This window comes from Ailuropoda melanoleuca, chromosome 3, assembly GCF_002007445.2.
Source record: "Ailuropoda melanoleuca isolate Jingjing chromosome 3, ASM200744v2, whole genome shotgun sequence".
Taxonomy (NCBI): domain Eukaryota; kingdom Metazoa; phylum Chordata; class Mammalia; order Carnivora; family Ursidae; genus Ailuropoda; species Ailuropoda melanoleuca.
Genome location: NC_048220.1, coordinates 15010730 through 15037892, shown reverse-complemented (window position 1 = coordinate 15037892; position 27163 = coordinate 15010730). Strand labels below are relative to the sequence as shown.

The following is a 27163-nucleotide window of genomic DNA, read 5'->3' as shown; positions in this document are numbered from 1 at the left end:
TAATAATAATTACTAACCTCTCTTCCCCAATTCCAAGCCTCCCCGGTGTGTGTGTGTGTGTGTGTGTGTGTGTGTGTGTGTGTAAGTAAGCTCTATACCCAACATGGAGTTTGAACTCCTAACCCCGAGATCAAGAGTTGTATGCTTTACCAACTGAGCTAGTCGGGGGCTCCCCTTGTGTTTTTAGATATAACTTTTAACCACAGAGGCACTACACATATGCTTTTACTACAGTATATAGTTATCTTTGATTTTATTTGAACTGAATAATTTTCTTCAGACTTGATGTCCTCTTTTTCACTCGGCATGTTTCTAAAATTCATCCGTGCTCTTGCGCATAGAGTCCGTTCATTTTTATACTAGTGTCATTTCACTGTTGAGATAAAACACTATTTATCCACATCCTTCTTACCAGTTTGGTCTGTTTCGCAGTTTTTGCTACAGTCCTTCTGTTCCGAATGATCCTGTGCGTGTCTCATACGCACGACGTACTTCAGCTCGTGCCTGCCACTGTCAGTTTGGGTTGCAAGCTCAACTTTACAAAATAATGCAAGATTTTATTCCGAAGTACTGATAATTCATACTTTGATTGGTTGAGTGGTAGATTCTTTTTCCATACTGTCGCAAATGTTTGGTATTATCAAGTCTTTTAATTTCTGCTAGTCCAATGGATACAAAATGGTATCTCATTGTGTTTCGGCATTTCCCTGATTGTGAACGAGGCTGAACTTCTTTGCGTGAGTTTATTTGAGAATCTTGTTTCCTCTTCTCTAAAACACTTCTCGGTGTGTTTGTCGACTTTTTCCATTTGGGTGCTTACTTTCCTGATGAGCAGCCCTTCTTGATACATTCTGACCACCAGTCCCTTTTTGGTTGTATGTGTGACAGATACCTTCTCCAAATTTCTAGTGTGTGGTTCTGTTTCTCTTCTGCTGCTTGCTTTCCAGAAGTTATCATTTATTTGTATGTATTTGAAAATATCCATTAGAATTTTTTTGAAACCTGAGTTATTTAGAAGTCCGTTTTATGTTTCCAGGAATTTAGAAAGAAGTCTAACATTCCTACCTTAGTCATTTCTAACGTGATTGTGTTATGGTTAAATTGGAAATTTGTTGGTGCCTTTTTTTTTTTTATGGTTTCTGGGTGGTCATTCGTTGGCAAATGTTTCATGTGTGCTTGGGAGGACTGTATATTCTCAAATTGTTAGGTACACATCCTACTTATACCCTTTAAGGCAAGTATTTGATTGTGGATTTAAAGGTCATATAATTACCAGGTTTTTGTCAACTTAACCTTTCAGTAAGTGAGATACACGTACTGAAGTGTTCCCTTGTGATGATGGATTTGTTAATTTTCACCTGCGGTTTAATCATTTCGTTGTTGGATATATTTTGAGTTCTATTTGGTACAGGTAATTTTTGGAATTTTACCTATTTCTGTTGCCATGAACCTTTTTACCACAATGACACCCTTTGTTACAAAAATTTGTATTTCTTGAGCCCTTCTTTCTGTATTAATACATCTCATTTTGCTTTCTTTGGTTCATGTTGACCTCATATATTTTTCTCCTTTTATTTTCAACTTTGTCAACTTTGATTCTTTTAAAAAAAATTTAAAAATTTTTAAATTTATTTTAGAGAGAGGGAGGGAGTGTATGAGAGGGAGGAGGGGCGGAGGCAGAGGGAGAGACCCTGGAGCAGACTCCCTGCTCAGCATGAGCCTGACTAAGGGTCGGATCCCATGATCCACAAGATCACGACCTGAGCTGAAACCAAGAGCTTACTGCGTAACAACTGAGACACCCAGGCGCTGCCCATGACCTCCTTTTAAAACGCTATTTTGTGAATAGCATCTAGGCAGTCTGATGATCTTTCTTCCTTAGTTGAAAAATCGTATTCATTTATGTTTAGTTTTACTAATCAATTGGATTAATGTCTATCATATTACTTTGTAGTTTTTCTATATCTTGACTTTTCTCTCTCCAAATTGAGTTTATTCTCATCTCTCTTTTCCCCCTTCCATTTGCTTGGAGGATATGGACTGTGTGTAGTTTTTTAGAGGTTACACTTGAAATTTTACCATGTATATGTTATCTCAACAGAGTCCAACATCAGCCTTACGTAAATGCTTTTCCAAACACTACAGGAACTTAGAAATTCTTGTTATCTTTTGATCATTATTTCAGATGTAAGCATCATTATCATTTTATACGATATTTGTTTAGATTTACTTACATTCCAGTTTTATTTTTCATTTTCTTCTCGCATCTTAGATCTTCTGTATTGGGCAGCTTTTTCCATTTCCTAAAATACATCTTCCTTTAGTGAAGGTCTCCTGAGTGCACTCTCTTCGTACTTACTTCTTTATTTTATTATTATTTTTTTAAGATTTTACTTATTTTTTTGACAGAGAGTGAGAGACAGCCAGCAAGAGAGGGAACACAGGCAGGGGGAGTGGGAGAGGAAGAAGCAGGCTCCCAGTGGAGGAGCCTGATTTGGGGCTTGATCCCAGGACCCCGGGATCACGCCCTGAGCCGAAGGCAGACGCTTAACGACTGAGCCACCCAGGTGCCCCACTTTCTGTGCTATTTGATACGAGTTTTGCATCCTCTCTCTGAAGATGTTTGCTTTTCGTCAGTTATGGAAAACCATCAGACATTGTCCTCTTGGACACTGTCCTTTTCTGAGAATGCACTTGGATGATTTTGTAACCTTCCCGTTTGATCCTCCTGCTTCACCCTCTGTGCGCTGCTTTGTGACTTTTAAATATTGACCACAGTTCCCTAATTTTTTCTCCCATTCTATGCACTCTGCCGCTCAGTATTTCGATTGAGTTTGAAATTTAAATGCTTCTCTCTTTTATTTCTGCAAATTTGGTTTGATTCTTATTTAAATCCTCCTGATAATTTTGTAAGTCTCTTGTTGCTGGCTCATTTTAAAAAATTACCTATTCAGTGATTTCATATGTATTTTCTATTCTCTTAGAATATTGAAACTATCAAGCCATTGTATCCATGCGTTTGTGTTTCTGCTGAATTCATTTGTAGCTGTTTATTTCCTTGTGTCTGGTGATTTTTGTTGTTGTTGTTGTTGTTATTGTTATGAGATACTGTTAGTTCTGGTTAATCTCCAGGGATTGTATGAGCCTAAATTAGGGATACTTTTTTCAGAGAGGATTTGTGTTTGGTACTTCTTGGAGCTGAGGCTGGGGTGCCATTGACCTGACAGACAGACAGACACCTCACTGGCATTTTTGGAGGATGTAGGCTAATGCATGGCTCCCAGATTCCGCCCCCCCCTGCCCCCAGATGGTAGCATTCACAAAACTTAGCCACCTAAGCCCTGTACTAGTGTTGAAATTTACCCTCAGGTAGACTTCAGATTTCTGTTCTGATTGTTCACCCCTCTGGCTTCATTTTGACCTTTTCTGTCCTCTTTCGGAATTCCCTTACACGTTTCCCCTACTACAGAAAAAAGGTGTTGTCGTCTGTCTAGAATCAGTGTGTCCCCAGTCCTCTGTATTGCCAAACTCCGATACGCCAGATCTGTTTCACTCCCAGCGGTATACGTAGCTTTTCAGTACACATTCAGGCTCACACACACTTTCTCAGTACTCACCCCGGGCCAGACTCGGCCCTAGATGCTGCGGGGAGCAATATGCCTGAGAGCAGGGAATCCGGTTGGAAAAACAAACACGCACACCACAAATCATTCTACAAGGCAGCGTGAAATATGTGTTCAAATAGAGGCACAGCCATGGTGCACGGCAAAGGCTAAGGAGCGAGGGCTTCACTCCCTCCGGGGAGAGCTGGGAATCGTGTGAGGCTCTCAGCGTCAAGCTCATGCATTGAATATAAGCTTCCATTTCATAACCATGCAAGGGCGTGCAGCCGGGCGGGCGTTAAATCAAGTCTCTTTCATGTTAAGAGTGACAGATGGGGAGGGCACACACTTACTGCAGAAATCGGGGGGAACATTCCAGACAGCCCATGCTGCTTTTCTAGTCACAGACCTCCACTTGTCCTAGGAAATTATTTAGAAGGCGCACGGCTGAAAAAAGGTGAACACATTTAGGTATTCCAAATATTTCTCAGGAAAGAAAAGCAGCCAATGCTTACCCTGCTATTAAAGGGAACTTCTGAAATGACTACTGTTTGTCTACTGGTGTTTTCCATTATAACCCCATTTTAAGACGGTTGTAACTTGACTGTAAAAATTCTCTCTAGGTGAAAACTTGGCATGCCAGAGCACTCCCTTGGAATAATGCCTACCTTTTTTTTTTTTTTAAACCTGATTTGGTTTACATTAGCCAAGCTCTTTGAAAGTCACAAGAAGACAACAAAGCCCTTAGTATTAGAGAAAATTGATTCTTTCTATAGATGTTTGCAGTCTTTTCTGCATGAAAGAAAAAAAAATCAAACTTAATGCTCTCCTTAATGTACAAAACAAATATCCAATTTTAGATAAGTCTTCATGCACTGCGTCCAAAATTATAATACCGAAGCTATATAGTGTCTACCAAAGGAAAAAGGGTGTTTTTATTTTTTTAAGAACAGATGCAGTTCTAAGAGACCATCTCGCTGAAGTATAACCCAAAATGTGGAACTAGCCCAGAAGTAGGCAGTAGTTTGGTTATTTCTACTGAGTTAGAGGAACTTTACCAAGAGAGTGGATTGTACTGTAAAAAACCCCCAGTGATAATCAGAGGCATTAATATTATTTGCTATTAATTAATATATGCTTGGCATTAGGGAACAAAAGGAGACACAGAGGGGATAGAGAAGGATGTTCCTCCCAAAGGACAATTGTGTGCCACGTGAGACCTTTAGATAAGAAGCTGAAATGTTGTTTTCTTGGTGGCTTCAGTTTCCCCATGATTCTTTTCTGGAAGTGCTGAATGAAATTCTAGTGATTCAGTGACATAATCCTGGATATGCAAAAACAGCCTCTTTAAATGCTTGAACAAAGAGAAAGCCATCTGGTCTACCACTGAAGGATGTGTGGGCTCTATTGTATTTAGAGTGAGTGACTGTGTGTATCTACAAAGGGGTGCCTTTCTAAAATCTGCTAAGGATACATTTGATTATACGCAATATTCAACTTGTTTACTAGCTTTAGAATCTAACTGCTGAGGGGCATCTGAGTGGCTTAGTTGGTTAAGCGTCTGCCTTTGGCTCAGGTCATGATCTCAGGGTCCTGGGATCGAGCCCCGTGTGAGGCTCCCTGCTCAGCGGGGAGTCTGCTTGTCCCTCTGCCTCTCCCCCAGCTTATGCTCTCTCTCTCTTTTTCTCACTCTCTCTCTCAAATAAATAAGTTCTTAAAAAAAAAAAAGGAGAATCTGCTAAGTAAGATGTGACTCTGTGCTGTGGTAACAGGGAACATTTTATTCGTAACCTTGAAAGTGAAGGAGGTGAGAAGGAATGGAGAGGAATGGAGGGCAGATTAGGGGTCCCAGAGTATAAGGAGGAGACTGGGGGCACAAAGTGGGCGAGGCTATAAAATGGCAGGACAAGGGATTCTTGAGGTGATGAAAATGTTCTGTATTTTGACTCCATCACTGTCAATATTTTGGTTGTGACTTTGTACTCTAGTTTTTGATGATGTTATCGTGGGGGGGGGACTGGGTAAGGGATGAATGGGATTTCTCTGTATTATTTCTTTTTACTACAAATGCAATTTTTCAAAGTTGTATTTATTTAAGTAATCTCCACCCTTAATATGGGACTTGAATTCACGACCCTGAGATTAAATCACATGCTTTTCAACTGAGCCAGCCAAATGCCCCAAAAAGCAATTATTTTTTTTTTGCCTTAATGAAATATAATTGACATATTACTATTAAATTCATCAAACAAGGAGGCCATTAGACTGAGATGGCTTTAATGCCTTAGTAGCTTACATAAGCAAATGAAAACCTAAGCCTATAATGCCTCAAGATAAAGAAATTGAAATCAAAAGACAACTTATTGCAAAAAGCCAACTAGGCTTTCCCAAATCATGCTACCATTTACACTCTAGCCAATCAGATAATTCTCCGGCTTTGCTTTCACGTCTTCTCTATAAAAGTCTTTCTCCCAGCTCCTGCTGACGGAGAGCTCCTGACCACTTTATGGTTTGGTGCTGCCCAATTGAAATAGCTTTTTGCTCAAATAAACTTTAAAAGGTTTACTCTGCCCCAGTTTATCTTTTACGATGTAACACTGTAAGTTTTCTATCATGTGGTGGTTTGATACGTGTATATCTGGCTAAATGATGACCAGAATGAAGTTAGTTAGCATTTCACCTTACACAGTCGTCATGTTATACGTGTGGGGTGAACGCTTCTCCTTTTTACTCTTCAGTAACTTCCCAACATGCAGTACAGTATTGTTACATATAGTCACCCTGCTGGGTATAATATCCCCAGACCTTATTGGTCTTATTTGTTTTTCACTTCTTATTTTTTTAGATCTATTTTTTTTGGAGAGTGGGAGCTCAAGAGTGCGGGCAGGGGCACAGGGAGAGAATCTTCAAGCAGACTCCCCTCTGAGTGCCAAGCCCCACACGGAGCTCCATCTCATGACCCATGAGATCATGACTTGATCCCAAACCAAGAGTTGGATACTCAACCGAATGAGCCATCCAGGCGCCCCTCATTTATCTTATAAGTGAAGCTAGGTACCCTTTGTCCCCCTTCACCCATTTGCCCCATCCCCCACTTTGTATTATTTCTTACAACTTCATGTGAATCTGTAATTATACAAGACTAAAAAGTCTAGTTAGAAATCATAGTATGTTTACTTGAACAGGACATATAATGAAAAGCAAGAATGGTAACAACATGGCATCTTGTGGCACAGGGACTGGTAAGCTCTGACCAACAGGCCAAGTCTGGACCACTGCCTGTGTTTGTAAGTCGCCTTTTCCCGAAACACGGCTATGCTCAGTAACGTACTTGCTGTCCATGGCTGTGTTTGTACCGCAGTGCCAAACCAGAGTCGTTGCCGAGGGCACTCAGTGACTCACAAAATATTTACTACCTTGCCCTGTACCCCCCCAAAAAAAATCACTGGCCCCTGATCTAGAAATAAGCTTTACAAGAGCAAGGAAAGCATTTTGTCAGCTTGTTTATGACCGTATGCCTGACACCTGCCTTGTGCGTTGCAGATGCAAAAGAATTATTTGTTGAATTATGGAAGCAACATATTATGAAAATGTGAGTTTGCTATGGAGAGAATGATTGAGAGAATGTAAAACACCTGCGTGAAATCATGACTATACATTTTGTAAAGACCGGGGAATGGAAAGACAAGATGCCTGCTTTTTCCAGAATGATCAAGGAAGAGGGCTGCAGGTCTCCCATAAGCCCCCGGTATCTTCATGAGAGCGATGAAATGGAAAGACTTTTAAAAGGCGTGAATTAACTGTGTATAGGGTCTAATGCCATTCTAATTCACCATTATTCAGGCATATTATTTCCTTCTGGGTGCAGAACATTTAGCAGTAGTTCGGTCTTGGAGGTATGCTTATAGTTAAGGCACTACACCTGATAAATCTGTTTGGAAGATTTACATTCATTTATGGGGAAGGCACCTTGTTATCTCATTACACTGACATCTCCTGTCTCGCTGGTTCACGAGAAAAAGTATTAAGAACAGAGTGAGAAAAGGCAAACATCTGAGTTGGCTGTAGTTTTGCACTCTTGGTGATACCAATGAAGCTTTCCATCTAAATGGCTCCTTTGGATATATTCTGTAAGGCGAGCCTGTCCGTTGGTGATAGAAGCTTGTACATTGTTAGCGGAAAGTTGCCAGTCTCCAAGGGAGGGATGGTTTTATCATCCTGGAGTGTAAAGAACAATTCCCAGGGAATTGGGTCGGGATTGGGAGGAAGAGAAGCGGAAGTGAGGAAAGCAGAATTTGGAGCCAGACAAAACTGGATTTGAATCTCAGGGCCAGGAACAATTTAATTATCCTTGCTTTGGCTCATCTGAAATGAGAAAACGATTTCTATCTCAAAGGGGCCTTCCGAGGATTAAGTAAGGTTAGAGACCGCTCAGGAATGAACTTCTAGACACTCGTACAGTGTTCACACCTTTTCACTGGACCAGAGCACAAAGGACAGAGAGGTGAGAGAAAGAAGGGTCTTCTAGGTGACTGCAGAAGGGGATTCTGTCCCCCAAGGGCCACTGTCTCCTAGCTGCTTCCTTGGGGGATATGACCAAGGTTATTTGCATCGTGCCCGAGCATGGTCCTGTGGTCTGTCTAAATGATGGGTCTGCAGGATTGTTTTATCCATATAACATAGCTGCCTGATCCAAACAAACAAAACCCTCTCTGCGGTAGTCAGTACATTGGACTCAAGAGAAGTTTCTGGTAAAACTCTTGCTTGTCAATGCTGGCATAAAACGAAGAGTGATGGCTGACCGCAGCCAGGGGAACGTGCTGAAATCCATCCCCCCACACTCCATGTTTGGCATTCTGTTTCAACTCACAGGCCAGTGCTGGCCCAGATTGCTTGATTAGAATGTTTTCTTTAGGAAATAACTTCTTGTTACAAAATCTTTATTGTGACAGGAGTCCTTTTGTCTTATCAAGTTAAACAGGCAACACTAAAAAACGCTCTTCTCGGAGAGCCCGGGCTTTATCCTTTCCAACACAGAGGCTTTGACCTTGAGCTCGTTCCCGCAGCAACACCATAGCTGCTGTTGGTTTTACAGACTGCCTGTCAGTGGCCGTGGCCATTTTCCGAATTCCGAATGTAGCAAAATTATGATGAAGCACGTTTACCGCGGATAGCAATTTATTATTGTACTATCGCTATTTAAGGAGAAAATGTGACAACAAGAAAGGTAGACAGAAGGTGCTGGGACTATCTAGGGATTATTACCTTACCTAAGCTGGGGGAAAATAATAAAATACATTTCAGAATGTCGGCTCTGGGTACATAGCTGCCCTCACGACACACGCTCATCCAGGGATCGCCCCCCACGCAGCCACGGGGCAGGGCCGAGACGGTGCGCACTCCAGCTATGCATTTTTAGGAAATCTTGTTAAATTATTCAATGCAGCCAGTATTTTTTTTCCATTTTCTTTTGTAGCACTATTTGTCATTTTTGTCATTTCCAGGACCAGAAGCCACATCGCTAGGCAAATAATCCCCCACAGAACTCCTGTTTTCTCTTCCCCCAGTGGCCATTAGTTTCAATCTGAATTATTTTCTTCACTTTACAAGTGTTGGATATTACAGGCCGACCGAGAACTGAGGAATGGTGTACTTCCAGCTGGTATGTTAATTGGCCACTGTTTATTCAACAGCAGCATTAAGAATATAAAAACCTCATCACTAGTCTTCTCCGAAAAGCCTCTGCAAATAATGGCACTTATATAAAACTTAAGGCCTGAATGTGTCTTGTTTATGGGTAACATAGTATTAGCATATTAAAATCATTACTAACCAGGGTCGGAATATGCGTTCGGAAGCCTGTCAGTGTGCTAATGGTGGCAGTCTTGGAGACTTCACATCTGCTGCAGGATTAATTACTCACATAAAACAGTATCATTTCCTTACATCTCCTGCGAGGAGGGGCTGCTGCTGGAGTGATTTATGGGCCTGAACGATATACAAAGGAATCAACGGGAATGTTACCCGGTGGATTGAGAGATTGGCTCTTGATTCACATGAGAAACAAGCCGAAGGACCTCAGTGGTTTTAACATTTGCTTCTTGAGGCCCACAGGCAATCAGAAAGACATGTCTGGCACAAACTCTGGAAAACGAACTTTTAAATGGCCAAGACTGCCTTCCCCCAGACGCCTTTGTGTAGGAGGAGAAAAGGGAAGAGGTGAAGCCAGGTCAAGGGGAACTTGGCCCCGAGGGGCAGGTGAACTAGCTGCTGCTTATTGATGGCACATTTTCTAGATGCTCCTACCCTGCGTGCCTTGCGGTCCAGCCCAGAGGTGACTTAAAAGGTCCGTGCTGGTGCCTCTCCCTCTTACCACCATATTTCTGCTTGCTGTCAAGCTGATGGAGATGCCATCTGAGACAGAGAGGCAAAGGAAAGTAAAATAATTTGAGTGACAATTTATTGTTTCCAATGGAAACTAGGAGATAATAGTTCACAGGCTGCAATGAAGACTGGCAAGGACCCTTAAGCTACTGTGTGACAGCCCAAATGGAGGCAGGAGGTAACCTATGGCCTGGGGCCCCGAGCACCCCTCCTGTTGTGTTGTCCCTCATTCCAGCCAAGTAGCTTTGTCCTTCCTGAAACCCCCTCCAGGACACGACGAATTGCCCACCCTGGTTTTGACTCTTCTCTGTTTCTGATATGAGAAAAACAGACCTTCCAAATGCCACTAATCCTTGAGTTTAGAAAGGTCCTCCCATTTGTTGTTTCTACTTCGTCTTTATTCTCCATAGGCCTCTCTTTTGGGGGGGACAGAGTCCCACATTTGGCATTTGGGCGGTTCATGCTATAGTAAGTGCTGAAGAAGCCAAGACAATTTCCAAAGTCTCGCGGCATCATTATAATTAGAGAAGCAGTTATAGTGAAGTTAGTGGTAGTTTAAGTTGATCTGCTGGATATCAGACGATGAGTTGTTTGGAACTGGCAGATCTAATGAACATCCACTTGGTGAGCAGACTTGCCTTTCAAGAAACAAAGATAAAGCCTGGCAACCTGGTTGGCCAAACCCACGAGCCCCTGAACCTATGGCAATGCCGTTTCTGCAGGTGACACAAAGCCCTGGGTTTTTCAGGGACAATGACAGTGCAGGTACACTGTGGTAAGTTCGGCCCTGCTTCCCCGACCCTCACTCCTGCGATTACATTTCTGCTACTTTGAACATTTACATGCTACTCTTTGCCCAGGTGATCTTAGAACCCACTAGAACCTTACAGTGTGTTCTTAGAGTGTCCACATTTTTATCTTTCTTGAATGTTCTTTTTCATTAGATCGATCCAGTGCGATCCAGTGGCATTCTGATTTTCCAAGGACTTCCATGAGCCTGTCCGGAATCATCTTGGCCCTAAGGATGGAGGTAATAAGAGGGAGGGTGGGAGGGATGCCTGGGTGGCACAGCGGTTAAGCGTCTGCCTTCGGCTCAGGGCGTGATCCCAGCGTTATGGGATCGAGCCCCACGTCAGGCTCCTCTGCTGTGAGCCTGCTTCTTCCTCTCCCACTCCCCATGCTTGTGTTCCCTCTCTGCTCGCTGTCTCTATCTCTGTCGAATAAATAAAATCTTTAAAAAAAAAAAAAGAGGGATGGTGGGGAGAGGGAGAGAATCTATGTATGGTTGGAAGATTATGAATTGAACCTGAAGGCTTGGGTGGTTTGATTGAAGAGCTGTGTTGAAATGTGACTTTTGTGGTTAAGTCATCAACATTTTGTACAGTTCAAGAGAACCAATGGTCTTGAATTCTCCTAGGACTTCGGTTTGAATATGGTTGAAGTTAGAGCCATAGAGGGGGCTCGCCAGGGATTGTAAAAAAAAAAAAAATGTCCCTTGGACCCTATTGCCCATGCATTGTGACACTGCTGACCTTTTAAGGAGGCTGGCTTCTCCTTAAGGCATTAAAGTTTTGTCTTATTTAGGGTCCTTTGGCATGAGCAATCTGAATCCTGGGTGATTTAATGTTGTCTCACTTTGGCTTTAAGGTTTAGGAAGCAATAGATCTAGTCAATGTAATTTCTCAAGCCTTGAGTAAAAATATAGGAATAAAAAGACCGAGCAGGAATTTGGGCTCCCTTTCTTTCACGTGCTCCTTTGTTAATTCCAGCTATAGGGCTTATTATAATAAGTAAAAATCCTCTGGAGTTTACATCTTCTATCACATACTACTCGTCCTTCAAAATCCATGTACGTATTTTCACCAGAAGTGCTAAACCTTTGAGAGAAGCAGGTCTGACGATTGAGTGTCTGGCTGGAAATCATTTACTATCGATGGTCACTCGGCTCAAGATTGTATCGCCGAAATGACTTAGGAAGAAAAATCAATAATGCTCACATATTGTGCAGCCCTCTTAGAGGATCATCTGTTTTCCCTCACAAAAGTATTCCTTGTTCCAGATCATTCTTTTGAAATGAAAGAAGAAAAAAGGCAACCTAAATCATAGCTCATTTTCTCTTATGCCCTTATTTTATTTCTGATTCTCTTTTTGAGGGGAGGAAAAAAACAAGTCTTATGGAGAAATAGGAGCAGATTCAAGTACAGTGGAAGGCCAATGTGGATGTGTTTGTGTTTTAATTCCAGCACGCAGGTCTTCAGCTGAGGAAAAAAATTTACCCGGGCATATTTACTATCTGTTTCCAAGCTGTTAGAGGAGAAAGGGCTTTATACCTATAGAATGGCTATAATGAGTGGAGGAGTGACTTTGACTTTACATATGCATGCACGTACACACAAACACACAAACACACAGGGCCTAGTGGGTCACCATCGTTTCCATTCTCAGTTACACTTTCACTTTTTCATCGTTACCTAAAATTTTTTAGAGATTTTATTTATTTATTTATTTGACAGAGAGAGAGAGAGATCGAGCATGCCTGGAAGCGTGCACAAGTGGGGAAGTGGCAGAGGAAGAGGGAGTGGCAGTGAATTTCAGTTTCCGTGCTGAGCACAGAGCCCTATGTGGGGTTCCTCCCAGGACCCTGAGATCATGAGTTCGGACACCCAACTGTCTGAGCCACCCAGGAGCCCCATTGTTCCCTAAATTTAATTCTTAAAAATTTATAGCCAATGTTAGGTCTGGAACAAATTCTAGAACAGGGGCTTCTGATGAAATGAGGTAGGAATGGGCCTGTCTCACTGGGGAGGGGAACAAAATAACTCATTGGAATGTGCAGTTGGAATCTGTCTGGAGCACACATACAACAAAAGCTGGATGAGGAGTCAGCTGGACCAGATTTCCCTTAGTCGCTCAGAAGAGAAGCGTGGAAAAATGGCCTCATCTCCAGATTGACTTGGAGCTCTCCGTGGTGCTGAGATAGTACCTGAGGGAATGGTCCCCACATGTTGCGGATCTAAGTGTGTCTGATGCGTTGCCCTAGGGCAGGAAGTCCCATGCTGGGTTGTGGAGCATGAGAGTGCAGAGATTATTTTACAAGGAACAAGGACACGGCATTAAATAACTTGGAAGTCATGACGAGGACATTATTCCTTGGAGAGTTCTCCTCTCCAGTACTTATCATCAGTGTCCATATGTCTGTGAGAACCCAGATGACCTCATCTCCTACCACCTCTCTCTTCCTTGTCGCTTTATTTTAATGAGATGAAAGTTCTAGGTATGCTTATTCCTTGATCTAAATTTTACCTGCATATCTGATTGTTAGCTTTCAAGGATTTCAGCTCTGGTTTTCATTTGAGAGACCTAATGCCTACCCTGATAGAGAACATGAAAGGATAATTCCACTCTACTCTTTGCTCTATTTTTGACGCCACCATTTACCATTTGCTTCTGTTGAATCATTCAGCTCAGTAATACCAAACTCACCTCCCAAAAAGTCAGGGCAACTTTGACTTTCTTAAATGTGCTTTCAGCTATTGCTGCTTATCTATAATTTGTGGTTTCTATTTCCAACTGATAACAGAAATGCCAACATGCCAGCAAAAATGGCATTGCTCTAATAACTTCCTCTATCCTAAAAAACAGGACAATTAAAGCACTATAGACTCTTCTGTTACAGTGCATGTTTATTTAATGTGAATTGGCTGAAACACAATTGGTAAACAGAAAGGATGTCAGTAAAATGCAGCAGTCATGTGGATTTGCACAGAATTTTCCCAAGCACGTTAATGTTTGGAAATAATTAGAAGCAAGTTTCCTTACAAAGAGAGATCTTTGGCCAGACATGAAGACCTCAAGAAAAAAATCCAAAAATCTTGTAGAACTGACCTCCTTTACTGCTAGTAATGTCTGGCATGGGGGTTCAAGGATGGCTAACTCTTCACTGTGTTAAGCCATCTGAGGAAGTCACCAGCACAGAGAAAGAAGCTAAAAAGACATTTCCTACTGTATTAAAATAAAGGATCTTATTTTTAGTTTTGATGAAACTGGTCTCTACTGGAAGCACATGGCTTGAGGGACTTAGATCTGAAGGGAGGAAGCTAGGGTTTCAGGTTTCAGACCCCAGATAATCCATTGACTATGGTGCTGGGTGCTAATGTCAGTGGCAAGTTAACTGTATCCATGTATCTATGAAGGTTGGTAGTCTTTTTGCTAGGTCTTCAGTGACAAAGTTCCATAGATTTTGTCTCGATGTCCTCAACACTATTTTCCCTCAAAGCCCTGTTATTTTTAGCATGGTTTTACAGAATGCCTGGTTATGGGATACATGGACATACGGTTATCACAGAAGTGCTTGTAAAACATCTTGAATAATTCAAATCAATATCCTTTTTTTAAAAAGAAGATTTTATTTATTTGTGAGAGGGGAAGTGAGCAAGCGAGCGAGAGAGAAAAGGAGCAGGGGGGAGGGGCAGAGGGAGAGGGAGAGGCAGACTCCCCACTGAGCAGGGAGCCTGATGCGGGACTTGATCCCTGGACCCCAGGATCATGACCTGAGCCGAAGGCAGACGCTTAACTCACTGAGCCACCCAGGTGCCCCTAAACTACTATTCTTGGGCATGACTGTAACCAGTCTTTCACCAACGCAGGAAGGGCAACCCAACACAACACTGCATAGAGATGTCAGTCCGAGGGCCCCTGACACTCAGCACATGGAGCCACAAATGCTGGCTCACTAGCGATTTTGGTGGCCTCTCCATTCTCCTTCCTGTCCTGTGGGACAGAGATGCTGCTGGCTGTGTTGAAGGTGACTGAGGAATCTTCCAATCCAGGCAACTTAGCCTTTATGCCTCACCGCACTCTCTGCTTTGTTTGGGATCTCAGTCGTCTCTGTAGTGTTGTGCGTGGTGCATGGTTCTCCATTTCTACCCGGACACATGAGAAAAAAGATGTTGAAATTTTGGCAACATGGAAAGTGGTGTGCATGCCCCTCAATTTATATTCATATTCTATATCTCGACTTCTGTGATAGGGAGAGAACCAGATTCTAGTTCTAACTCAGCCAGTAATGAGTTGTGTGACATTGGTCCACTGATGTCCCCTGTAGTTTGGCAGCCAGAAACTGCAAATGATAATAGTCTTCCCATCCCACTGTCCTTTCCTGGCCTGGCATGTGAAGTACTTGCCAGTTACCATGTCCCTTGTTATGAAGTCTCCAGAATACTCAAGCCCCTCTTCTGTGTTTGGCCTCACGGATCTGGCCAGTGCTTGGTCCCCTATCCAATGGCAGCCAGGTAGGCTGGCCTGTGGCCTATCAGGGATGTGGCCTGAGGGCTGAGACTAGCCGCTCCACAAGAGCTAACCAGCTGGCTCTCTCACATGAGTAGCTTGAACTCCAGACTCCCAGAATTAGTTGGTGGTGGTAGGAGGAGGTGAACCAGGGACCCAGTCACAGGGAGAGTAGCTGCGTCATCCACCCCCTCAGGGCCCTGGAGCGGGGAACAGTGGAAGTCACCTGCTGAGGGGACAAGATGGCTTGACAGCTGGTGTCGCAATGAGTCTCAGCTGATATTCTAGTCTCTGAGAGTTGGCAGGGCAGAATCCAAATGTTTCCTGACTTCCTAGCTTTCTGGTGAATTCTGATGCCATGTTGTGTTTTACCACTGCTTGGCTCAGTGCTGAGGATAGGGGTGGGGGTGGGGTGGGGGAAGGTTGAGCCCAGTTGCATTCACATACTGGTGCAGGGACTTTCCAGCTCACCTGTTCTCCGGGAGGGACACAGTTGCCTGTCCTTCTTTGAGAGTCCACGAGTGTTCAGAGTTACCGGAACTAGGGTTAACTTACTGGGATTGACAAAGCGTGGGGTAACTTGGCATTATTTGCCCAGAGGGTCCCTGAAGATGTGCTGTCTGCTGTCACAGTAAGGCTTTTGTGGGGGAACCTTGCAAAGGAGAGGTGGCACAGCTCTTTGGAGCAGGGAGCTGCATTGTTCAGGGTGGGGACCAGTCCGTCTTTGGAGGCTGACCGGTTCCCAGTCACCGCAGGGAAGGCCAGGGAACCTGATGTCTCTACTGCCTCATGGTCCCTCTGAGCCCTGCCTCATTGGAGGCCTGCATATGTCCCCTTCCTTTGGTTCACTACTCACCACCCCTCTTTCCCGCAGCCTTGGGAAACCTGAGGTTATCTTGGTGTAGTCATCAAGGAACAGGTGCTAATTCGGATTCTTCGTGTTTTTGATATATTTTGAGTCATGTCTATTCCTCTTGCTGGAGGACACTAGAACCTCAAGACCTGATCCAGTTGGAGACTTCCTTCTTCTTTGCTTTTTGCAACAGCAGCTCTTCCTGGAGGCAGCGAATGCCGTGGGCCTCGCTGCTTGCTGAGGACGAGTCAGAAGGGCAATGTGGATAGGGGACCCTATAGTGTAATGAAGAGAGGATAAAAGAACTCGGGCTAATTAATGTGGGCAACAAATCCCATGACCTTTTGAGGGTAACCTGAGTACACGTCTCTTCTGTGCCTCTTGATAACTTTATTTGAGTCTCTATAGAGCAAAAAGTTTCCACACCGCAGTAAGTGCGTTATCTGTTTCAGGTAATAAGATAGGTTATGGGAGATCTCTGTTCCTTGGGGGGCCTTTGAAGTGTGTTAAGGTGTGACCTGTATACCAAAATGGAGACCATCAGGGCACTAAGATAGTGATCAAACAATACCTCGGGAACTTCCCTTCGTGAGGGATCCAAGGCCCCCAATGAATTCAAGTAGCCAAACCAAAGAAAATGCTTGGAAAGGAGCAAAATCAACAGCTAGAATCTCTGATTTGCAGCCTGAAAGCCACGGCATGTTGCCTTGAAACCCCCACCAAGCTTTCTCTTGAACATGCTTGTGTATAGGTGAAGCTCCTCGCAAAGGTGAACAGTTGCAATCAAATGGAACGAGGGAGAGAGGACCTCAGGGCCAGGGGCCATATCTACCCAAGAGGCTTCTAAAAATCACGAAAATATATAATGAAAAAAATCTTGCAGTTTTTAAGGAGTGTGGTTTTGATGATCTGGCGTATATATTGCTCCTTTTGTGAGGTGTTCTGTAGCTGGAGTCAACGAAACGTTTTGTACAGGCAGCATGATAAGCCTTGTGTCAGCACGATGTCCTCTCCCTGCAAGGAGCTCGGTCTGGGGTGGTTCACAGGACACCGCATTGCCCGGGAAGCTACAGTTATTTAAGGAGGTTATTATGCTGGGGACAAAGGACAAGGGAAAGCAAAAAGGTCATTTGCGTTCCACGGTTTCTAACGGGGCAAGAATGCAAACACGTGGTGAGTGCTCCTAAAATGAAATGTGTCTGAAATGTACAGAAAGTCTCACTTGCGGTGCAGTCAGCCATCTTGATTAAATTTTGCCTCAAAATTCTCTAGTAACTGGGAAGCTCTCTATTGATCAGTATCTTTCTTAAAATATTTTCCTTTAAGAAACAAGTGTCCATAGTCGTATTTCACCATGAGCTTGCATAGCTAATTGCCAGGCACCTCAGTTATAAATACAACTATCGTTATATATCATAGATTGTAACTAGTTAAGTGGAGGGGACACAACTGGTTCATTTTTGCATATTTTACGGTGTCTTACCCATAAAGGGTCAGTAAATACTTGCTGATCTGACATATCTTTTTATGAATTCTCATGCAGTTCTTCTTTGCCTCCCCCAAAGTCTGTCATTAATTTATTTAGTCAGTACTTACTAAATGGCAGCTACATGCTCTGACAAGGACTGCATGATACATGTGGTGATCAAGCTATCATGGTGCATCTTCATTAGGAGTTTAAGTTCATGTGGAGGCAGGCAGCATCCCCCCAACCCTGATGCAGGCATGCTGGCCCCTGCACTAGGCTTTGTACTATATGAGGCCAACTCTATGGGCAGGGGTTCCTGGGGACAGGGCAACAATCCCCACCGGAAGCATACTGCTCCTACCTTTTCTCCAGAAGTCCAAGCTGGGAATTCCTGCATCAGCAGTTGAAACAGCTTCTCAGACATGGATTGGTTTCATCCAGATCCAGCCCCAAGAGTAGACAACACTGACCCCATAAACTGCCAGACCCGTGGATTGGTTGGGGCGGTTAAGAGAGGGGGTGGGGCAGAACTTGGCTATATGGGCTCTGGAATCCAAATATATGTGTGGCTTCTCTCAGTTATGATAGAACCATGAATGGAAAGAAAGGAGAGAGTACACCCCACTCGACGTATTTCCATTTGTCTCTCTGTCCTGACCCCACATCTATTAGGGACAGGTCTGCATGCAGGTAGATAGATAATAACATGGGAAAACATTGGCTATTAATGGGGAAATGGGGAAACATTGGATATTAATGGCATTCCCAAACTAGATTGCTCAGGGAAAGCTTCCCAGAGGAACTAACTTGTAAGGTAAGTACTAAAAAATGAGCAGGAAGAAGAGTGTTCCCGAGATAGGGAACATCAAGGTTAAGGAAAAGAATGTGGCTCATTGAAGGACCTGAATATTCAATATGGCGGTATCACAGATATGTGTGTGTGTGTGCGTGCGTGCGTGCACGCACGTATAATAGAGGGGCGAGTGGATAGGCAAGGGAAGAATGATGTACAAAAGAGAAGGAGATGAAGTTAAAAAGAACTGGTTCGAGCTGGATGATGAAGACCTTGCTGGAGTTAGGAGTTTACTCTAAGTGCAGTCACTGAGGAGGTGTTGATGGGTTCTAATCTGAGAGATGGTGACATATCGGAATCTCTCTCTGTCTAGCTTGTGGAGAATGGACTGCCGATAATGGTGGGCTGAGCTAGGGGGTGTGACATTGGTTAGAAGAGATGTGGATGGAGTCAAGAGATATATAGAAGGTGAGTGTGGTAGGATTTTGTAGTAAATTGAATAGGAGCTGCTAATAATACGGACAGAAGGTCAAGGGTGGTTTTAATTATCTGGATTTGATCACAGAGGTGTTGGTGAGTTGAAGGGTATGATCACTTAGTGTCTGGTTGTCACTTCCTTCTCCTGAATGGAGACTCTTACCCAGATATAGTGAGAATGGGGCCAATGGACACAGAGAGGCCCTTAAATGTCTCTTTTCCAGCAAATCACCCGACTACAGTGTGTTACGATTAATGAGGAAATTTCTTTATGTTTCCATAGTTCAGTTCACGGAAGAAAACCACAGTGGAAGCAACCCCTGGCTGCCCTGTTGTTTCCAATATGGCATCCTAGATGACTGCCCTGAAGACAGCCCCAGGGCCTGCTCTCCAGCTCCATGTTTGACCCAGCTGCCAGTGCCATGGCCATGAGGTTTCTTTGAGACCCAAGCCACGGGGAACTCAGTTAATGGCTACACTTCCTTAGCACATTGCCAAAGCTGTTTCCATTTTCTGCCTTCTCTTTTGATGGAGTAAATAAAAATGTGTCATTTTAATTTTTTCTCTGACTTTGAAAATGCAGTCACTTCAGGACTGGTACTCCCTAAGTACAGCCTACTTGGGCCCCAGAGTGATTCAACCCCTCTCCCTCAGCCCCTTTGTCTCCCTTTCTCAGTGTGCTTGCTCTCTCCCAGGACAGAAATGTTGGTCTCACTTGTCTTCTTGAAGAGTCTGGGATCGTTGGATTCGTCCTCAGCCCTTTCCCTGCGCAGCTGCTGGCAGAGCATATCCGTTCAGTGACAGTTGATATGAGCGAAAGGGGAGCTGTGTGGGTGGGGAAGGAAGCCGTGCCATGCACAGCCTTGTCAGGAACAGATAATGCCAGCGGGTGTGATGTGTAGGAGGAAAGTGGAGTCAGAGGCCGGAGGGGCTGCTCAGGGAAGAACAGAAGTGATGAGTAGTGAGGACTTCTGTAGGTCTCACTTGGAAGACAAATGGCATAGGCTGAGTTAGATTTTTCTAGAAACTGTAGCTTGATGGGTGTCAACTGATGTCTTAAGTTTCCGGTCCTGGTCTGGAAACCAGGAAGGGAGAGAAGGGCAGCAGGCAGTCTCTACTACAAGGGGTAGAACCAGATAGTATTGTTTTAGAATTTATGGAAACATGGCTTTGCCACTTCAGACAAACATCTCTCTTCCATGTAGGAGCTTAGAGAGTGGGACTCTTGGGCAAAATGACAAATCTGTAGCATGAGGTCTGACCCCATAGAGTCACTGGGGGAACCAGTCCTGCCCCACATCACAGTTAGTTCCCACTTTTCAGTGTCAGCATGTCCTCAGATCTCTTAGAGAGTCTCCTGAAATGAATTTCCATTCTTCTCTTTAACTGAACTTCCACGTAATGTATTTTTTATGCGTATTAGCTGAGGATGAAATTCACATTTATTTTTAGTCCCCCAATTTGTCAATGAAATGCTTTTCTATGTCCAATTTCCACCCAATAATAATATAGAAATCTCTACCAAGGAGCTATTTTTGGAATTGTCCCACTAACAGCTTTCTTAGTCATCTTTTAGAACAAAATTCCCTTCATCTTCTGAAGCCAAGCCTACTGATATTTTAAATATGTCTCGGCATATAGCCTGTGGGAAAAAATAAGCTCCGATCCATGCAAATGTGCAGAAAATGGAGCATTTATCTTAGGAGCGATACCTTTATTAAAACAGAGATGGAGATTTTAAACGAAATGCCTACTTGCCCAATAACATTAAATTTTTATAATTCCTAGGTCAGGAATCCCCAGAAGGATTGGGGATGAAGAAGTTATTTTTGATTTTCAGGAGAGAGCCGCAGTGAAGCAGAGGGGAGAGAGTGGCCAGTGATGATGAAATCCAACTGTGGAAAGTTCTGCTCAGACCAAATTTCTTGCGGTTGCTTGCTCCCTGCTGGGAATCCTGGTAAATCTCAGAGAAGCCTCATTGGCTAGATCCCTTACCAAAAAGGCTTTTGACTTACCCACAATTTCTTGTATAATCCCTGGGGCTGCCTGCTTTAGGCAAATGTCAGTGCTAACTTACATAGTTGCTCAAAGGAATCTTGAGTGGAATGTTTCTTCAGGAAGGGAACACTGTGTATTTGAAAGGAAATTATTTGCATGTTAAAATGAATTCTTCCTTCATCTGGGGAAGTGTGAACCAAAGATGGACTAATTGACTAAGTCGTTTATTTCAGGAAGATAAGATTGAGGCAATCCTATCGGACTGAAAATAAGGGAAAACCACAAGCCTAAAACAAAAAAAAATTGTTTTTGCCTTAAAATTTACCATACGGTTTTATGAATACAACTTTTAGCATAAAGAATTAGAAGCATGGTTGAGTTAATTCTGCATTGTGCATTTGAGAAGCACTGGGATAAGATACTAATGTGGCCAATAAAGGCCTCCCCTTGCCAGCGTCTATCTACTCTTCCTTGGGTGTCCTGGGCCTTTGCACATGTTCCTGCTGTACCAGGAATACCACTTCTCTCCTTGTCCATCTGGTAAACCTTCACTCACCTATGAAACGCTGCTCATTCTTCACTTCCTTAGGGCCACTGGTCCCTGGTCAGGTTCTTCTCTGTAGAAGTTGGCTGCTATCCTTTTCACTCTCATGTGCCTCTGTGTTGATGTACCATACACCTTATCATGGAAATGTCTCAAGTCTTTGTGTATTTCCCTTAAGTGGGAACTAGATTTTATGATTATATTCTTTTTTTATAACTACCCTGCAATGCAGGCCAGAACCTGGAAACTGATAAGAGTTACATAAGAGGTAGGGTTTGGTTTTTTTTTTGGGGGGGGGAGAATGGAAATAACCAGACATTCACTGCTTAACCATTATGTATGAGGCAGAAAGGGGGCTGTATAAAATATTAGGTAAGATTTCAGTCCCTTTTGAGCTCAGCATCTAGAGTGGCAAGGCAGAAGCCTTTGGAAACGTAAGTGAACAATGCAAGGCCAGGAGTGGTAGAAGGCAAGAGGGATGACTTCCAGGCCACAAATACTGATATGACAGAGATTGGCATTCCTCCAAGGCTGGCATAACAAGCAAATTCTTGAAGCAATTTCCCCCGAGAAAAGTCATCTGTCTCTTTCTTTTGAATTATAAAATTAGTTTATATATCTTTCATGACACTCATCCCATTTCACATTGTCATACAGATATTTGTGTCATGTGTCATCTTTTCTTCCTTGCTAGAGTAAATTTTAGTCATTTAAAAAAATACCCTGCAGTGCAGGGTTTAGCCTTGTGTTACGGATACAGTGGGCGCTCAAGTGTGCTCTGCTGAGTGAGTAAAATGCTAGCTGTGGACGGTGACTTCTCCATGAAGTCAAGGATAGAAAGGTTCATGGCCTGTTCTTTTGGTCCTTGAATGCTTGGAGAAAGAGAAGGAATTGAGCTGTATTTTGAAATGAAGAGTAGATTGGTATAAAGGCACTCAGGGCAGACATTCTTTCTTTATAAAGAATGGTCTGTGTGAAGATTTAGAAAGCAAGAACTGCAAAGACATATTTGGGGGAAGTGAGTAGAAGGACCCACAAGGAGAAGAGCGTGGATGGTGTGCCCATGGCGGAGGGTTGATGGCCTAGAACCATTCTGTCTTTTCCATGTTTGGTGGAGGCTGCCTCCCTTTGCCTGACTTCCCTGGTTGGCTGTTCAGTCCTGCTGATAACACAATGGTCGCCATGACTTCTGCCCACCATCCCTCCTGAGCTGTGGCCGATGGAGAAGGATGAAAGGAAGGGAGGGGACAGAGGAGAGAACAAGGATATGGGAGGGAGAGAATAAACAGACAAATAATTAAGGAAAAGGTCTGCTTTGCAGAATTACAGGATCCCAGAGAGTTTTCAGCTAATCTGGCAACAGTAATGGCCTGACATTCTGAGGTTGATTGTAAGTTGATGGACTTACTGAACCAGATAGTTTCCAAAATCATGAGTGTTTTTTTTTTCTCGTTTGTATCGGTCCAGCACAGCATCAAATTTATATCCTCTTTCTTCTGCATAAAGCAGTTGCTACGTCAGCCCCCCCCCCCAAAAAAAGACTCACTTAAAAAAAATGGTGCTATGGTGAGTTGTTTGTAAAACTGTTGGTTTCTTCTCTGGCGTTTTCACAAAAAGTGGAAGAGACTCTGTGCTTCACCTTCTTTGATTTCTTAACACAAATGGAGTGTGCGGTTGGTGGGGTTCAACACCATGACTGTATGAGGCGCAAGCCGTGGAAATCTGTGGCCATAAAATCATAGTGGGGGTTTCTCCGTAGGTAAAACAGTGGTAATTGTATCCATCAGTTGAGGGCAGAAGGAGATCGTACACAGGGTCAGGAGAGCGGTCTGTTGGCCACAAACCTCGTGGCATCATTGGAAGGTGCTTTTCATTCCAAGCCCGTTTCCCCTCCTTTGAAGGCGGAAGTTATTGGCTACGGCCAGAGGCCTGTTAGGACCATGTGGGGATCAAAAGCCCGACCAGGGGTGGGAAATCCTTTGTTCCCAGCTCTCTCATAATAGCTTTTTCCTTTTCTTTGACTGAGAGAAGCAAGTCAAATAGGATTATCCTAATGGAACAGAAGTGTTTTATATAAAAAGTTCAAGAACGAAATCCAAACACATTCCAGTGTCTTTCATTTACTGAATGCTGTTTTATGACCGCGCCAAGATGGAAAATGTGCTGGTGGCAAGTGGGCCATTTTCTGAGGCTCTAAAGAACCTGTCCTTTCTCAAATTATGAATGATACAAGCAAATGTAATGGGCCTTTAAACCACAGTAAATAAGTAAAACAAAAAAAAAATTTTTTTTTCCCTCCCAATTCAAAGCCCTTAAAAGTACGAGCTTCAAAGGCTGGCCTCGCCTCGAATTACTTTACTACAACTCCACTTGTTCCAGTTCTTGCAAAACTACAAACCATATGCCTGAAAATGAGAATACGCATACCCTTAAATGACACCTGGAGGGTATAATAAAGTGCAACAGAGGGGCAAAAAGCCCAACACAGTCATTTAAAAAATAGAAGCACAACAGTAAAGCAATAAAACAATGAGAGACCAGTTATTTTCTGGGCACCGTTGTTTTAAAGAGGACCCGTCGTGCAGTTAAATAACACTAACTTCCTCATCGTCGGGCACTTGGTTGACGTGGATTCTGAGGTGGCTTTCCAGCAGTTTCCTCGTGTCTGTGTGGCTGTAAAGACCACGCTGGTGGGGACCGGAAATTTGAGTGGTTCTGTGAATGCGTGAGACCCGATTCTGGAAACATGAATGGGATTCTTAGATACCTGATATATTGCACATGAGGTCAAGGTAGGGAGCTGGGAAAAAATGCATTGTTCCGCCGTGGCGTTTTAGCATTTCTTTCTTGTCAGGTGAGCTCCTCATTTGGCGTTTTTAAGCACAGGACAGATCTAGGAGAGTCTAGGGGTGGGGGCGGGGTGGGGGCGGAGCTTCCTTCAGCCCAGCGTCCAGCATTGTGCGTTGAACACCCTCCAGAGAATCTGGAGGTCTCTTGAGCTCCCAGGGAGCTGGTTTGCAGAAGCAAATTAAAATTTGCCTGGCTGGCCGGCTGCTGGTTTGGATCTTTTTTTTCAGTCATTGAGAGACACAGTGAGGAATGGGTAGATGGTTAGATGGATTGAGGCAACGCGGGAACAGCAAATGGGGGGTAACCAGGAGGGATGAGGGAGGTGCGGGGGGTGGGGGTGGTAAAATTAACGTGGGGCCACATCAGCAGGGGCGCCTGGGTGGCTCATTCAGGGAAGATGCCGGCTCTTGATGTAGGCTCAGGTCCTGATCTCGGGGTCCTGGGATGGTGCCCCATGATGGGCTCTATGCTCAGTCGGGGCGGGGGTGGGGGGTTCTCTCTCCCTCTGCCCCTCCCCACTGTGCGCACGGCTGTGCGCGCACTCTCAAATAAATAAATCTTTCAAAAAGAGAGAGAAGAACCACTTCTTGGGATATGTGGGGTAGGACACATCCCATCATTTTTTCCAACGTCAATGCCATCTTGGTATTAGTAACACTAGGCTACAGTGGATAGCTAAGACACTCTTGAAATGGGAAAGTGTGCACAAAATGGCAGCGACTAATGGCTTGCTGGGTAGGAAGGCATTTGGACAGGAGCAGTGTTGTTCTGTTCTCGTCTTGTGTTGTGGCTTGTGCGTTAAATGTGTATATAAAACGTACACTAGATTGTGAAAGAAGTAGAGAACAAGGAAGAGTGCCAGTTAGTGAGGGAGTGTGTGTGATTGTGTGTGTGTGTGATTGTGTGTGTGAGGGACTGAAGCATCCCCCATCTCCAGATCCATATGTTGGAGCGCTGTCCCCCCAGTGTGATGGCATTTGGAGGAAAGGCCTGTGGGAGGTGACTAGGTTTGGCAGTGTCATGGGGGCGGGGCCTGAGATGAGTGCCGTTGTAAGAAGAGACTCCAGAAGGAGCCCTCCTTGCCGGGTGAGGACGCATGGAGGACGCAGCTGTGTGCAAGGCAGGAAGAGACTCCCCGGGGTCTCAGTCAGCTGACACCTTGATCTTCAACTTGTCAGTCTCCACAGTTGTGAGAAACACATTTCTGTTGTTGAAGCCCCCATCTCGCAAAGAGGGTGTGCACGTGACGTGCCCCCTTCTCCCGACAGGCGGTGGGGCAGGAACAGGACAACGGGGAGGGGGAGCTGGGTGCGGTCGGCTAAGATGTCCCTGCAGGTCGGGGGGCAGGGAAGGAGCTACAGGCTCCAGTAGAAATGGAGGTGACCGCCACAGCCGGGGGGTGATCAGGGAAGTACTGGGGGACTGAGGGGGGCCAGCCCCGCCAGCACGCAGCGCCAGGCTCCTGGTGCATCACCAAAGGCAGGCGTGTGCTGCTCGCACCAGCTGTGGGGAAGGATTTTGACCTCAGTCTCTTGATTGTTGAAAGTTGGCAGTTGGGTCAATTTCTTTCTTCAATGTTGCCAAAGCCAAATGAAGCTGTGGTGTTAAATTTTACCTGTGAATATCAGTGGCACCTGTGCCTTGGTGGCTGAGCTCTGGACGGTCCCAGGTGACAGGGGAGTGAGGGAGGAANGACCTCAGTCTCTTGATTGTTGAAAGTTGGCAGTTGGGTCAATTTCTTTCTTCAATGTTGCCAAAGCCAAATAAAGCTGTGGTGTTAAATTTTACCTGTGCCTTGGTGGCTGAGCTCTGGACGGTCCCAGGTGACAGGGGAGTGAGGGAGGAAGGCCTCGGGCAGAGGCATGAGCGCTGCCAAGGGCAGGACTGGAGCACAGAGGAAGCATGGGAGCCGGTGACGGCAGAGGTGGCCGATGGCGAGAACTCTGTTCCAGGGAGGAGGGGGCCCAACTCATGACAATCACGGGATCGTGACCTTTAAGGGCGTGGGCTGTGTCTTGGAACCATGCTTGCATAGAGTTGGCGTAGTGGGTTGAACTGTGCCCTTGACAAACAGATGTCTAAATCCTAACCCCTGGTACCTGTGGGGGTGACCTTATTTGGAAACAAGGTCTTTGCAGATGTAATGGGATGAAGGGTCTCACAATGAGATCACCATGGATTGACTGGGTTGGTCTTGAATCCAATGACATTATAATGTCCTTATAAGAGACAAGATAGAGAGATTGGAGACGCACAGACCCTGCGGAGAAGCAGGGGAGAAGGCAGCACAGAGAATCAAGTGATCTACCTACGAGTCGGGAAACACCCAGACTCCTTGGGGCCAGAAGTTAGCCCACGACCTTGGTGTTGGACTTCTGGCCTGCAGGACAGTGAGGGATACAACACATTGTTCAAGGCACACACGCTGGGCTTCCATGTAAGATTTCCTCGGGGAACCGCGCTGATAGACGAGGGAGAAGCACAGGAAGGTTGTGGAGCGGGGAGAGAGGAGCCCGTCCCTCCACCGGTGGCTCCGCAAGGAAGCGAGAACGGGGAAGGGAGGGGAGGGGCGGGGAAGCAGGCAGCTTGCAGTCACCTTGGGAGTCCGGGTGAGAGTCTGAGTGGTCCCTGACGGGGTGGCCAGGGAGAGACAGAGCCTTACGTTTAGGAGGAAATATTGGCAGGGCGACTGTGCCGTGGGGGCCGTTGAGGGCGGGAGATGGTAAGAAAGCAGGGGCAGGCTGGGATTCGTAGTGTTAGCCTCCCTGGGACGATGGCAATGGCAGTCGCACCTCCAGAAATGGAGACTATTGGAGAAGTAGGTTCGGGAGGAAATATGAGGGGGTCAGTTGTTGACACATACAGGTATACAAGACCAGTAAGCTCGCTCCTCCCTCCCTCCCTCCCT

The 27163-nt window shown here is 44.6% G+C and overlaps 1 long non-coding RNA gene across 1 annotated transcript in view; it reads left to right on the top strand.

Annotated features, from left to right (window-relative positions):
• The window catches only part of LOC117801458, a 79460-nt gene extending 68451 nt beyond the window's left edge, over positions 1-11009 (top strand). The window contains exon 3 of the long non-coding RNA XR_004624001.1: positions 10931-11009. This is a non-coding gene — a long non-coding RNA (uncharacterized LOC117801458). The remainder of the gene's footprint in view (positions 1-10930) is intronic.
• Positions 11010-27163: the final 16154 nt, after the last annotated feature.